The sequence below is a fragment of the Aotus nancymaae genome, unplaced genomic scaffold, assembly GCF_030222135.1.
Source record: "Aotus nancymaae isolate 86718 unplaced genomic scaffold, 86718_ANA_hifiasm-v0.15.2.pri h1tg000040l, whole genome shotgun sequence".
NCBI classification, from domain to species: Eukaryota; Metazoa; Chordata; class Mammalia; order Primates; family Aotidae; genus Aotus; species Aotus nancymaae.
In genome coordinates, this window is record NW_026988454.1 from 31284376 (window position 1) to 31296461 (window position 12086).

The 12086-nt window shown below is 37.9% G+C and overlaps 1 pseudogene; it reads left to right on the plus strand.

Moving 5' to 3' along the window:
- The first annotated feature begins 597 nt into the window (after positions 1-597).
- On the plus strand, positions 598-1670 carry LOC105732340 (transcription factor A, mitochondrial-like; annotated as a pseudogene).
- Positions 1671-12086: the final 10416 nt, after the last annotated feature.

Here is a 12086-nt window from a genome sequence, read left to right on the forward strand (position 1 = left end):
TTTAAAGAAAATATTTCTGGTGTTTTCCCATATAGGATGATGTTTGCTTAAAGGCTTTTTATAGAATTTTTTGGGTTTTTTTTTTTGATTCGGATCTGTTGCCCAGGCTGGAGTGCAGTGGCACAATCTTGGCTCACTGCAACTTCCTGAGTTCAAGCAATTCTCCTGCCTCTTCCTGAGTAGCTGGGACTACAGGCCTGCACCATCATGCCCAGCTAATTTTTGTATTTTTAGTAGAGATGGAGTTTCACTATGTTGGCTAGGCTGGTCTCGAACTCCTGACCTCGTAATCCACCTGCCTCAGTCTCCCAAAGTGCTGGGATTACAGGTGTGAGCCACCGTGCTCAGCCTTATAGACATTTTTATGAAGTTAAGGGAATTGCCTATATTTCCGATTTGCTTAAAGTTTGTATTATGAATTTATGTTGGATTTTATCAACATAAACCTTGAGATCATTACAAATCTTCTATTTTCTTAATATGCTATTATGGTCAATTATAGTTACGGTTTTTCTAATATTAAACTAACATATGCCACCCCGCGAGTGGCAGGCACGAAAACAAACTCCCGAGGGTCCCACAAGGGTTCGAGTTGTCATTGCTGTGGTTGTTCTGTCGTGCCAGGAGGCTCTCTGAGATTGGGGCTCGGTCACTACCTCATCGGCTGGTGCGATGGCGTTTCTCTAAAGCATGTGGAGGGTGCTGAGTGCCCTGGGAAGGTCTGGAGCGGAGCTATGCACAGGCTGTGGAAGTCGACTGCTATCCCCCTTCGGTTTTGTGTATTTACCGAAATGGTTTTCATCTGCTTTGGCAAGTTATCCAAAGAAACCTGTAAGTTCTTACCTTCAATTTTCTAAAGAACAACTACCCATGTTTAAAGCTCAGAACCCAGATGCAAAAAATACAGAACTAATTAGAAGAATCGCAGAGCGTTGGAGGGAACTTCCCGATTCAGAGAAGGACATATACGAAGATGCTTACAGGGCAAACTGGCAGGCATACAAAGAAGAAAGAAGCAGAATTCAAGAACAGCTAACTCCAAGTCAGATTACATCTTTAGAAAAAGGAATCAGGGCCGGGCGCGGTGGCTCACGCCTGTAATCCCAGCACTTTGGGAGGCCGAGGCGGGTGGATCACGAGGTCAAGGGATCGAGACCATCCTGGTCGACATGGTGAAACCCCGTCTCTACTAAAAATACAAAAAATTAGCTGGGCATGGTGGCGCGTGCCTGTAATCCCAGCTACTCAGGAGGCTGAGGCAGGAGAATTGCCTGAACCCAGGAAGCGGAGGTTGCGGTGAGCCGAGATCGCTCCATTGCACTCCAGCCTGGGTAACAAGAGCGAAACTCCGTCTCAAAAAAAAAAGAAAAAAAAGAAAAAGGAATCAGGCACAAACATTTAAAAAGAAAAGCTATAATAAAAAAGAGAGCATTAACACTGCTTGGAAAACCAAAATGACCTTGTTCAGTTTGTAATGTTTATGTAGCTGAAACCTTCCAAGAAGCTAAGGATGGTTCACTGCGGGCAAAGCTGAAGACTGTAAATGAAAACTGGAAAAAGATCTGTCTGGTTCTCTAAAGAAAGTATATATTCAGCTTGCTAAAGATTATAAAATTCGTTATTATAATGAAATGAAGTCTTGGGAAGAGCAGATGATTGAAGTACGATGAAAGGATTTTCTACATCACAAAATAAAGTGATCACCAAAAGATGACACTGAGCAGTGTTAAAAGTAGAAGATTGAAATGTGTTCACAATGAATAGGCACAGGAAACCAGTTAGGTCTCCATTCCTGAAGCTATTGGAAACTTAGAAAGGATATAGTTGGTAAACCTTTTATATTCAACTTCTTTTTCTTCAGCTCATGGACTTCTGCCAGTATAATACTTGCTTTGGAAAACCTAGATAAAGGTTTATGCAAAATTTATTTTGTGTTGAGGAACTACTGAGGATCAGAGTAATCCATGTAAATGTGAATCATTTTACCTTTGATAAAGATAAATCAGACTATGAAGTTTTTTTTTTTTTTTTACAGAGGATGATGACTATGGAAAGAGCATTCTTGTTTCCTTATATTTTGGAGGCAGGAGTTTCCTTTTCAAAATTGCTACAAGTTATAGAAGACTCAGTGTTCTGTGATATAATTGTGCATTTTTCAAAAAGCAGCCAGAACTCATCTAGGTAAATTCCAGTTCCTAGGTATAATTCATATTATATTCAGAGTTGATGGTTTTACACACAAGTGATTGCTGGTTTTAGTTGCAACTGTTTATAAAAGGGACTGAGAAATTTATAAACCTTTTTCTCAGTGTCTTTTTTCCAAAGTCAAAACTAAGAAATTATGTACCAGATCTATGCATATTATTTTATGTTGCACAGAATAACAATTTTAATCTTTAATTTTACATGTCCTAATTATGTATTTTAAGATGAAACATTTGTTTTACAGCTTTTCCCTTCTTGTAAGTAAGGAGTTATATTTTTTCTGAATTATTTTCTCTCACATGAGTATATTGATCCAGAAAGAAAACTTATATTGTACATATTTTAAAATGAGAAATCTAAAAAATGAAAAGTCTCCACAGTCTCTGGAATTTGAAACATTTTGCATACGTATAAAAGCCTGTATAAGAGACAGCCAACTATGGCCTATGGACCAAATCCAGCCTGCTGCCTGCTTTTTATGGCCTGTGATCTAGGAATTGTGTTTATAATTTTAAATATTTTTTAAAGACTTTTATGATACACAAAAATTAACATGAGTATTTTGTATTCATAAATTAAGTTTACTGGAACACAACCAAGATCAATTCTTTTACTTGTTGTCTATGGCTGCTTTTCTGTTACAGTGGCAGAGTAGCTCCCATAGAAATTATAGCCCACACAGCCTGATATTTACTGTCTGTCCATTCACAGAATAAATTGGCCAACCCATGGTCTATAGTATAGTGTGATATGACTACTGTTCCAATGTATTGAGGTATCGGGTAGTTTTTTCAACTGTTTTCAGATGTTTTTGTTTTAGAATCATTGTCACCTTTAAGAGGAAAGAGGTCATCACTACATAAGCTAAACAAATTGTTGCTTCTCAGTGTCTGCAAGGAAAATAATCTAGTTTCAAATTACATTGCAGTATAATGACAAAGATCCATAGAGTGTGGAATGAGATTCTTTTAAACTTATTTATTATGGCTTAGTAAAATGTACCTTTTCCAGTTAGCACATGTCACAAAAACCTCACTGTAGTTGAAAGCCATCTTTCTTTAGCATTTGTTTATCCTTTTAGGAGAATCAAGCAAAGGTTTTCAAAATCCACACCATCTGTTTGAGCAGAATAATTCATCTTTCATCATCAGTTCACAGGTATAGGATAACTCAATTTATATGTACTTTATATGTTATGCAAAATATTTAGAAATTATAGATTCTAGATCTCCAGAAAGACTTTGAAGACGTTGACGTCACAAAAAGATGACTTGTTATATGCTGAGCTTGACAAAGGTAGGAGTGGAAGAGAAAAATTATAGCTTATGAGGAAAGGTGAAGCTTAAATATATAAAGTTGGATGTTTTAGAATAACTTTTCCCTGCACTGCTTCTCGATCTGGGTGCAGACAGGACAATGTCAGTCATTGGTGAAATAGATAGGATGGGTTTGAGGCTAGAGCAGTTTGGGAGTAGGGGCAAAGAGAAGGAGGTAGGCTAGTGTCTATCGCAGGCTTTCTCAATTAGGTTTTCAGGAGAAAATTCATAAGTTCCTGTGTCATCTAGAATGGTACTATTACGTACAATCCTTAGGACAATGGAGAAAATAGTAACTCAAATCATTGACTCAGTTCTGTTCTGTTCAGATGAGCTCAGAGAGCACATATGAGCACAATATGAGTGTTTGTAATGAGTATTACGTAATGAGTGAGATAGAGGAATGAGTTACATGAACATCTCAGGACAAATGCAGCCTAAAAAACATCTTTGTAGTTACCCTGGAGGGAAATTTCCTCTGAGCTCTGTTAACATTAACTACCTGTACTATTTTACACTTAACATTCATGTCATACCCTCCCAAATATACTGGGAAGTTCAATGGTAAATATGTTTCTCAAGGACTTCAACTTAATATAGGGAGGTAAAGTGTAAATAGTGAAAAGAGCTAGAGCAAAACTATTATATGGTAATATCAAATTATATTTGGTTTTCTGTTCCTAAAATAATGTAATTTTTAATATTTTAAATAATAGGATAATCTGGTTTCCAAGCCTTTTTTCTCCCCCTGACCTCCAGAATACACACTGGATCCAAGTCTTTCTTAAACTTCAGTACATGTGGAAGTCTGGCATGCCATATACCAAATGCCATTTAGCTGTAACAGTATACACAGATTTTCTGTTATAACGAATAAGAACATCAATAACCAATAACCACTCATATAAAGCCTTATTATTGTGTGTGTGTGTGTGTGTGTGTGCGCGCGTGTGTGTGTTACTATGTTGCTGAGGTTGGAAGGCATGGTGTTATCTTGGCTCACTGCAGCCTTGAACTCCTGGGCTCAAGTGATCTTTACAAGTAGCTGGTACTACAGTAGGCATACATCACCATGCCTGGCTAATTTTTGTATTTTTTTGTAGAGATGGAGTCTTGCTATGTTGCCCAGGGTGGTCTCAAACTCCTGGCATCAAGCAGTCCCCCTTCCTCAGACTCCCAAAGTGCTGGGATTATAGGCGTGAGCCACCATGCTTGGCCATAAAGCCTTACTATTTTTTTTTTTTGAGACATAGTCTTGCTCTGTCCAAGCTGGACTGCAGTGGTGAGATCATGGCTCATTGCAGCCTTGAACTCTGGGGCTTAAGAGATCCTTGCATCTCAGCCTCCCAAATAGCTGGGATGACAGGTGCAAACCATCACGCCTGGCTATTGTTTTTTTAGACTTTTCTTCCAACGAAGTAGTTGCTGTAGGAGTTGAGTGTTAGAAGGAAAGATCCTGAAGAAATGAAGTAAAGCAGGGTGTATACTGTCATGAGTAGTCATACAGTAGTTTTTATACTTTTGTTCTTTGGGGTACCAATATTAGGTTTTACAAAAGTAATTTAATGAGGGGAGAGAAGGTTGTTTATTTTACTTTCTGATATTTACTTAAATAATATTGTGTACAAATTCAGCTTACTATAATTCTGTAATTATGCTATTGCTTTTGGCTGACTCCTTTTTGGAAAAGTCTTTTGTTTGTACAAGGCATATGTTATTTTTTTCTAAGTGCTCTGAATGTGTATATTTAGATTTCTGAATTGAAAAAATTATAGTAGAATACTATCAGTAGATTTAAAGTAATTAAAAAACTATTGATTTTTCTGATGTTTTCTGTACCTAAAATTTATCACCATCAGGTTGTGCTAAAACAGCAGGAAGTTTTTATATAGTGAGTGACAGTACCCATTATTTCTCTTAATTTTACTGACATTTACTATAAAAATATTCTCTCCCTCTTTTCTCCACTCACAGCTACTCTCCCTTCTTCTCTTTATAACATCAAGCTATCACAGACAAATCTGAAAATGTTACAAGCACAGACTATGTTGTATGTTTTGAAATTTTAAAGCAGTAATGTTCTTTTAAAAATTGAACTTCTGGAAAGAATAAGAAAATGAATACATTTATGACTTTAAATTTGTAAAGCTTTCCAAACAGAAAGTAAAATCATACAAAGCTAAAACAAACCAACAAACAAAAAACATATGCATGCCTGAGATAAACCCAACTGGGCAAGGGTATTACCTTCATTGTGTGTTGTTGAATTTGATCTTCTAATTTTTTAAAGGATTCTTGAATCTATATTTATGTGTAAAATAAGCCTATAGCTTTCTATTCTGATAATGTCTTTTCCTGGTTTGATAACAAAATTATGCTAATCCTAAAAAAGGGTTGGGATGTATTCCGCTTTATAGGACAACAATAAATATGTATTTGTATATTACATATATGTTACTTCCAGTGTTCATGTTGACAATAGTTATCAATTTGATTCTTGTCCCATTGTATGTGATACGCTCTTCTAGCGAGTAAATGAGGAGGAGCCCCTTCTCTAAGTGCCAGCTGTCAGCCTTGGGGGTTTGGCCCAAAGTGTGGGGAGGTGACAATTCCAGGTAGTCATTCTTTATCTGTTGTCCTCAGTTACCATCCCTTCAGGGTTTGTGCAGGCGACTGATTTTTCCCCTGAGATCACCTGCAGCAGCAGTCAGAGTCACCACAGGTGTGAGACAGGCACTGACTGAAAGAAAATGGAGGAGGAAAAGCGGTTTTTCTCTTGTTCTTCTCTCTTTCCCATCCCTATTTTTTCTCCATGTATTTATTTATTTTCTCCTCTCTTTCCCTGAAAAGTAAATGCCTTTTAGATGCTAACAATATTTTCCTGACCATGGTCTATCAGGAAGCATGCTGCATCTTCGAATCCCATCAGGTTCTCTAAATTTAGCATTGCGTGGAGAATCCCCACCCAAGAGCCAGAGCAGGAGGCAAGTTTCCTGACAGGAAGTCAGCTTTGATTCACCATCTCCGCCTGGGTATCTCTGTTGAATCCCCAATGCCACTTCCATGTAGACTCTAGGGAGGCTTGATGCACCTACAGATACTGCGTAAGTCCTTTAAACCTCTACTGTTGTTATTCATTTCTTTTAGTTTGTGTTTGTCACTTTATTGACTACTCCTACAATTTACAATAATAGTAATGATAATAATAGTTATGGAGGTAGTAGTACTATTAATAGTGGTAGTATTACCCCTATATTATTATTGTTATTTTGAGACAGGGTCTCTCTCTGTTGCCCAGGCTGGAGTGCTGTGGCACAATCTCTACTCATTGCAACCTCTGCCTCCTGGGTTCAAGCATTTTTCATGCCTCAGCCTCTGGAGTAGCTGGGATTACAGGTGCCTGCCACCATTCCTGGCTAATTTTTGTATTTTTAGTAGAGACGGGGTTTCACCATGTTGGCCAGGCTGCTCTTGAATGCCCACCTCAGCCTCCCAAAGTGCTGGGATTACAGGCATGAGCCACTGCGCCTGGCCAATGTTACCCCTATATTACATTGAGGGGCTAGTCTGTGCCAGACACTATACTAAGTGCTATACATGGAGTATTTAATTCATATATATGTATGAATTTAGAACTTTTTGGATTTTAGTAAGGTAATATATTGTATATACTATATAGTATGCAACACAATCAGCAGGGTCTATATGTAACAACTTATAATCAAGTAAATGTGTATATTTGTAGCGAAATGTGTGACTATAATAAATTACACAGAGACTACAAGTAGCAGCAAATCATTTCAGATCAGGTCTGTGACCAAATGAATCCAGGTAAGATTGGGTTTTGGCACCAAAAGTCTTAGAGAGAAACTTGCGGATTTAGAGAATTTTGGATTTTGGATCCACAGGTAAGAAATTGTGGACCTATAGCATAATCATTTCACAGATGATACAATGAAGACCACAAAAGAGCAGTGAAGATCAGGAAGTAGTAGTAATCAATCGAGGTTTATTTCTTTTCCATGTGTGTAACCAGTCATGCAGCATCATTTATTCAAAAAGACTTTCTTTTCCCCATTTAACTGTCTTGGTGACTGTCAGTTCTAGGCTGTTTATTCTGTTTATGGATCTGTCTGTCCTCACCCCAATAGCACACCATCATAACTACTGTGGTTTATAGTGAAATCTGAAATCAGGTGGTGTCAGTTTGTTTTTCTTTTTGTTTTGGCTTTTCTAGATTCACTGCATTTTCATATAAGTGTTAAAATCAACTTGACAATTTCCACAAAAAATGTATTAGCTATTTTTGGATGATACGATGGTGTGCCTAGAAAACCCTAGAGAATTAATGATAAAATTAACTCAAACAATTGAATAGAATAGCAGAATATAACAATACTATGTGAAAATGAATAACTTTCATATGCACAGGCAGGAACCATCTAGAGATACAATGATAGAGAAAATCCTCATTATAATAGCAACAAATAAGATAAAATATTAGGGATACACTTAATAAGAAATGTGCAAATCTATATGAGAAAAACTTTAAAACTCTGCTAAAAGAGACAAAATTAACTTTGATAAAAGAAAGAAAATCTCATATTCTGATAGGATGACTTACTATCATAAAGACGTCAGTTCCCCCTAAATTAATTTGTAAGTTTAACTTAGCCTCCACTTCCACTTCAAATTCTCTTTTTTTCATGAACCTAGACAAGTTGATACTTAACTTCATATGAAAAAATAAACATGCAATAACAGAGAACACTAAAAACAAATCTTTGAGAAGGGACGAGCCTAGTAGCCCTCCCAGACTGAAAACACACTATAAAGCCTTTATAATTAAAACAGTATGGTACTGGCACATGATATACAGGGACACCAGTGGAGTAGAATAGATAGTCTAGAAAAAGACCCAAACTCATATGAAACTTTAGTACTGTAAATGATAAAGGTACCATTTCAAGTTACTGGGACCAAGAAAGAATTTTAATAAATGGTGTTAAAACAACTGGTTAACCATTTGGAAAAAAAATAAAATTAGATTTATATTTCACATATATAAGAATAAACTTATTTCCCATATAAGAATAAGCTCCAAATGGATCAGAGATCTAAATGTGAAAAATGAAAAAATTTTAGGCTGGGCATGGTGGCTCACGCCTGTAATCCCAGCACTTTGGGAGGTCAAGACAGGTGGATCACGAAGTCAAGAGTTTGATACCAGCCTAGCCAAGATGGTGAAACCCCATTTCTACCAAAAAAAATACAAAAATTAGCCAGGTGGGGTGGTGGGTGCCTGTAATCCCAGCTACTACGGAAGCTGAGGCCGGAGAATCACTTGAACCCGGGAGGTGGAGGTTGCAGTGAGCTGAGATTGCTCCACTGCACTCTATCTAGCCTGGGTGATGGAGCAAAACTCTGTCTCAAAAAAAAAAAAAAAAAGAAAAAATTTTTCATTTCATGGGTGTCATCTTTACCTTGGGTGTCAGGAAAGACTTTCTCACTATGACTGAAAGTCCAGATGTAATGAAAGAAAAACAGACAAATGTGATTACATAAAAATAAAAGCTAGCCAGGAGCCATGACTCAGGCCTGTGATCCCAGCACTTTGGGAAGCTGAGGCAGGAGGATCACTTTACCCTGCACTCCAGCATGGGTGACAGAGTAAGAACCTGAAGAAAGAAGATGAAAGAAAGAAAGAAAGAAAGAGAGAAAGAAAGAAAAAAGAAAAGAAGCAAAGAAGGGAGGGAGGGAAGAAGGAAGGAGAAATAGAAAGAAGAAAGAATGAGAGAGAAAGAGAAAGAATTTTTTTAAATTTTTTTGATTATTATTTTTGATATATATTTTATTGCATTTTAGGTTTTGGGGTATACATGAAGAACATGCAAGATTGTTGCATAGGTACATACATGGCAATGTGGTTTGCTGCCTTCCTCCCCATCACCTATATCTGGCATTTCTCCCCATGTTATCCCTCCCCAAATCCCCACCCCCGCTGTCCCTCTCCTAGCTCCCCCCTACAGACCCCAGTGTGTGATGCTCCCCTTCCTGTGTCCATGTGTTCTCATTGTTTAACCCCACCCATGAGTGAGAACATGCGGTGTTTGATTTTCTGTTCTTGTGTCAGTTTGCTGAGAATGATGGTTTCCAAGTTCATCCATGTCCCTACAAAGGACACGAACTCATTGTTTTTTATGGCTGCATAGTATTCCATGGTGTATATGTGCCACACTTTCCCTGTCCAGTCTATCATCAATGGGCATTTGGGTTGGTTCCAGGTCTTTGCTATTGTAAACAGTGCTGCAATGAACATTCGTGTGCATGTGTCCTTATAGTAGAATGATTTATAATCCTTTGGATATATACCCAGTAATGGGATTACTGGGTCAAATGGAATTTCTATTTCTAGGTCCTTGAGGAATTGCCACACTGTCTTCCACAATGCTTGAACTAATTTACACTCCCACCAACAGAGTAAAAGTGTTCCTATTTCTTCACATCCTCTCCAGCATCTGTTGTCTCCAGATTTTTTAATGATCGCCATTCTAACTGGCATGAGATGGTATCTCAATGTAGTTTTGATTTGCATTTCTCTAATGACCAGTGATAATGACCATTTTTTCATGTTTTTTGGCCTCATATGTGTCGTCTTTTGTAAAGTGTCTGTTCATATCCTTTGCCCACTTTTGAATGGGCTTGTTTGTTTTTTTCTTGTAAATCTGTTTTAGTTCTTCATAGATTCTGGATATCAGCCCTTTGTCAGATGGGTAGATAAAAAATTTTTTCCCATTCTGTTGGTTGCTGATTCATTCTGATGATTCATTTTTTGCTGTGCAGAAGCTCTGAAGTTTAATTAGGTCTCATTGTCTATTTTGGCTTTTATTGCCAATGCTTTCGGTGTTTTAGTCATGAAGTCCTTGCCTATGCCTATGTCCTGAATGGTTTTGCCTAGATTTTCTTCTAGGGTTTTTATGGTGTTAGGTCTTATGCTGGAGAAAGAATGTTTTAAAGAAAGAGAGAAAAAGAAAGAAAAGAGAAAGACAGGAAAGAAAGAAAGGGAGAAAGAAAAAGAAAGAGGAAGGAAGAAGACAAGAAAGGGAGAAAGGGAGAGAGAGAGAGAAAGAGAAAAAAAGGAAAGAAAAGGAAAGGAAAGAAAGAAAGGGGTCGGGGGCAGTGGCTCACACCTGTAATCCCAACACTTTGGGAAGCCAAGGTGGGCAGGTCGCTTGAGCCCAGGAGTTCAAGACCAGCCTGGGCAATATGGTGAAACCTCATCTCGACAAAAAAAATCCATTTGCATGGCAAAAATACCATAAACAAAGTCAGGTTGATAAACTGGGAGAAAATATTTGCAATATCATAAAGGTCCAATATGTCTAATATATTAAAAACTTATCTAAAAGTGAGAGGAAAAAACATTTAAAAATATGACAAGACAATTAATTAAAGGAAAGATACAACAACAGGCTGGGCATTGTGGCTCACGCCTGTAATCCCAACACTTTGGGTGGCCAAGGTGGGCAGATTGCTTGAGCACAGAAGTTCAAGACCAGCTTGAACATGGTGAAACTCCATCTCTACAAAAAATACAAAAATTAGTCAGGCATAGTGGTGTATGCCTGTATGCCCAGCTACTTGGTGGGGGTTTTGAGGTAGGAGGATTGATTGAGACCAGGAGATCAAAAAAAAAGAAAGATATAACAACAGCCCTTAAACGTCTCACTTCTGTTTCTTTTCCTCCTTCTCCTCCTCTTCTTCTTCTACCTCCTTTTCATCTTCCCTTTTTTTTCATGGTCAGGAATGTCCAACTCACCAGGTCCTCTGCCATTGGTCCTGTGCCTTATCTAGAGTGGTGAGAAGCTATTTCCCTCTACACTATAGATTTTGATGTAGAAAAGATAAGTGAATCTGCCATTTCATAATGACTCTTTTTGAGCAAGAATTTCACTAGACTCAAAAGTGGTCTCTGCAGAACCTCTATTACATTAAATTTTAGCAAAATTTAAAGTTTTTTACATATTCAGTGGAGAGCTGTGGGCTTACTGCAAAACCAGTTCTCCTAGATTTGAAATTCTCTAGGAAGGCAATGATCTGGAATCTTCTATGTCAACATTTTTCCATGTTGCCTATAAAAATGGTCAGTCTTCAAAGGGGTCCTCTCTGTCTCTCTTTCTCTCTCTCTGTTTCTCTCTGTCTCTCTCTCTCTCTGTCCTTTTAAGGGACAGTGTCTTGCTCTGTTGCCAGGCTAGAGTGCAGTGGCACAATCACAGCTCACAGTAACCTCCAACTCTTGGGCTTAAGCAATTCTCCTACCTCAGCCTCCCTCTAATTTTTTAAATTTTTTGTAGAGCTGGGGTCTTGCTATGTTGCTCAGGCTTGTCTTGAACTCCTGGCCTCAAGTGATCCTCCCACCTCGGCCTCCCAAAGCACTGGGATTACAGGCATGAGACACTGTGCCCAGCTGGTGTGTACTCTTAAAAATTATTTATCAAGTATTTTGAATATCTAATACATAGTTTGAACATCAAAAATGAACGTGAGGCCTACCTACTTATGCTG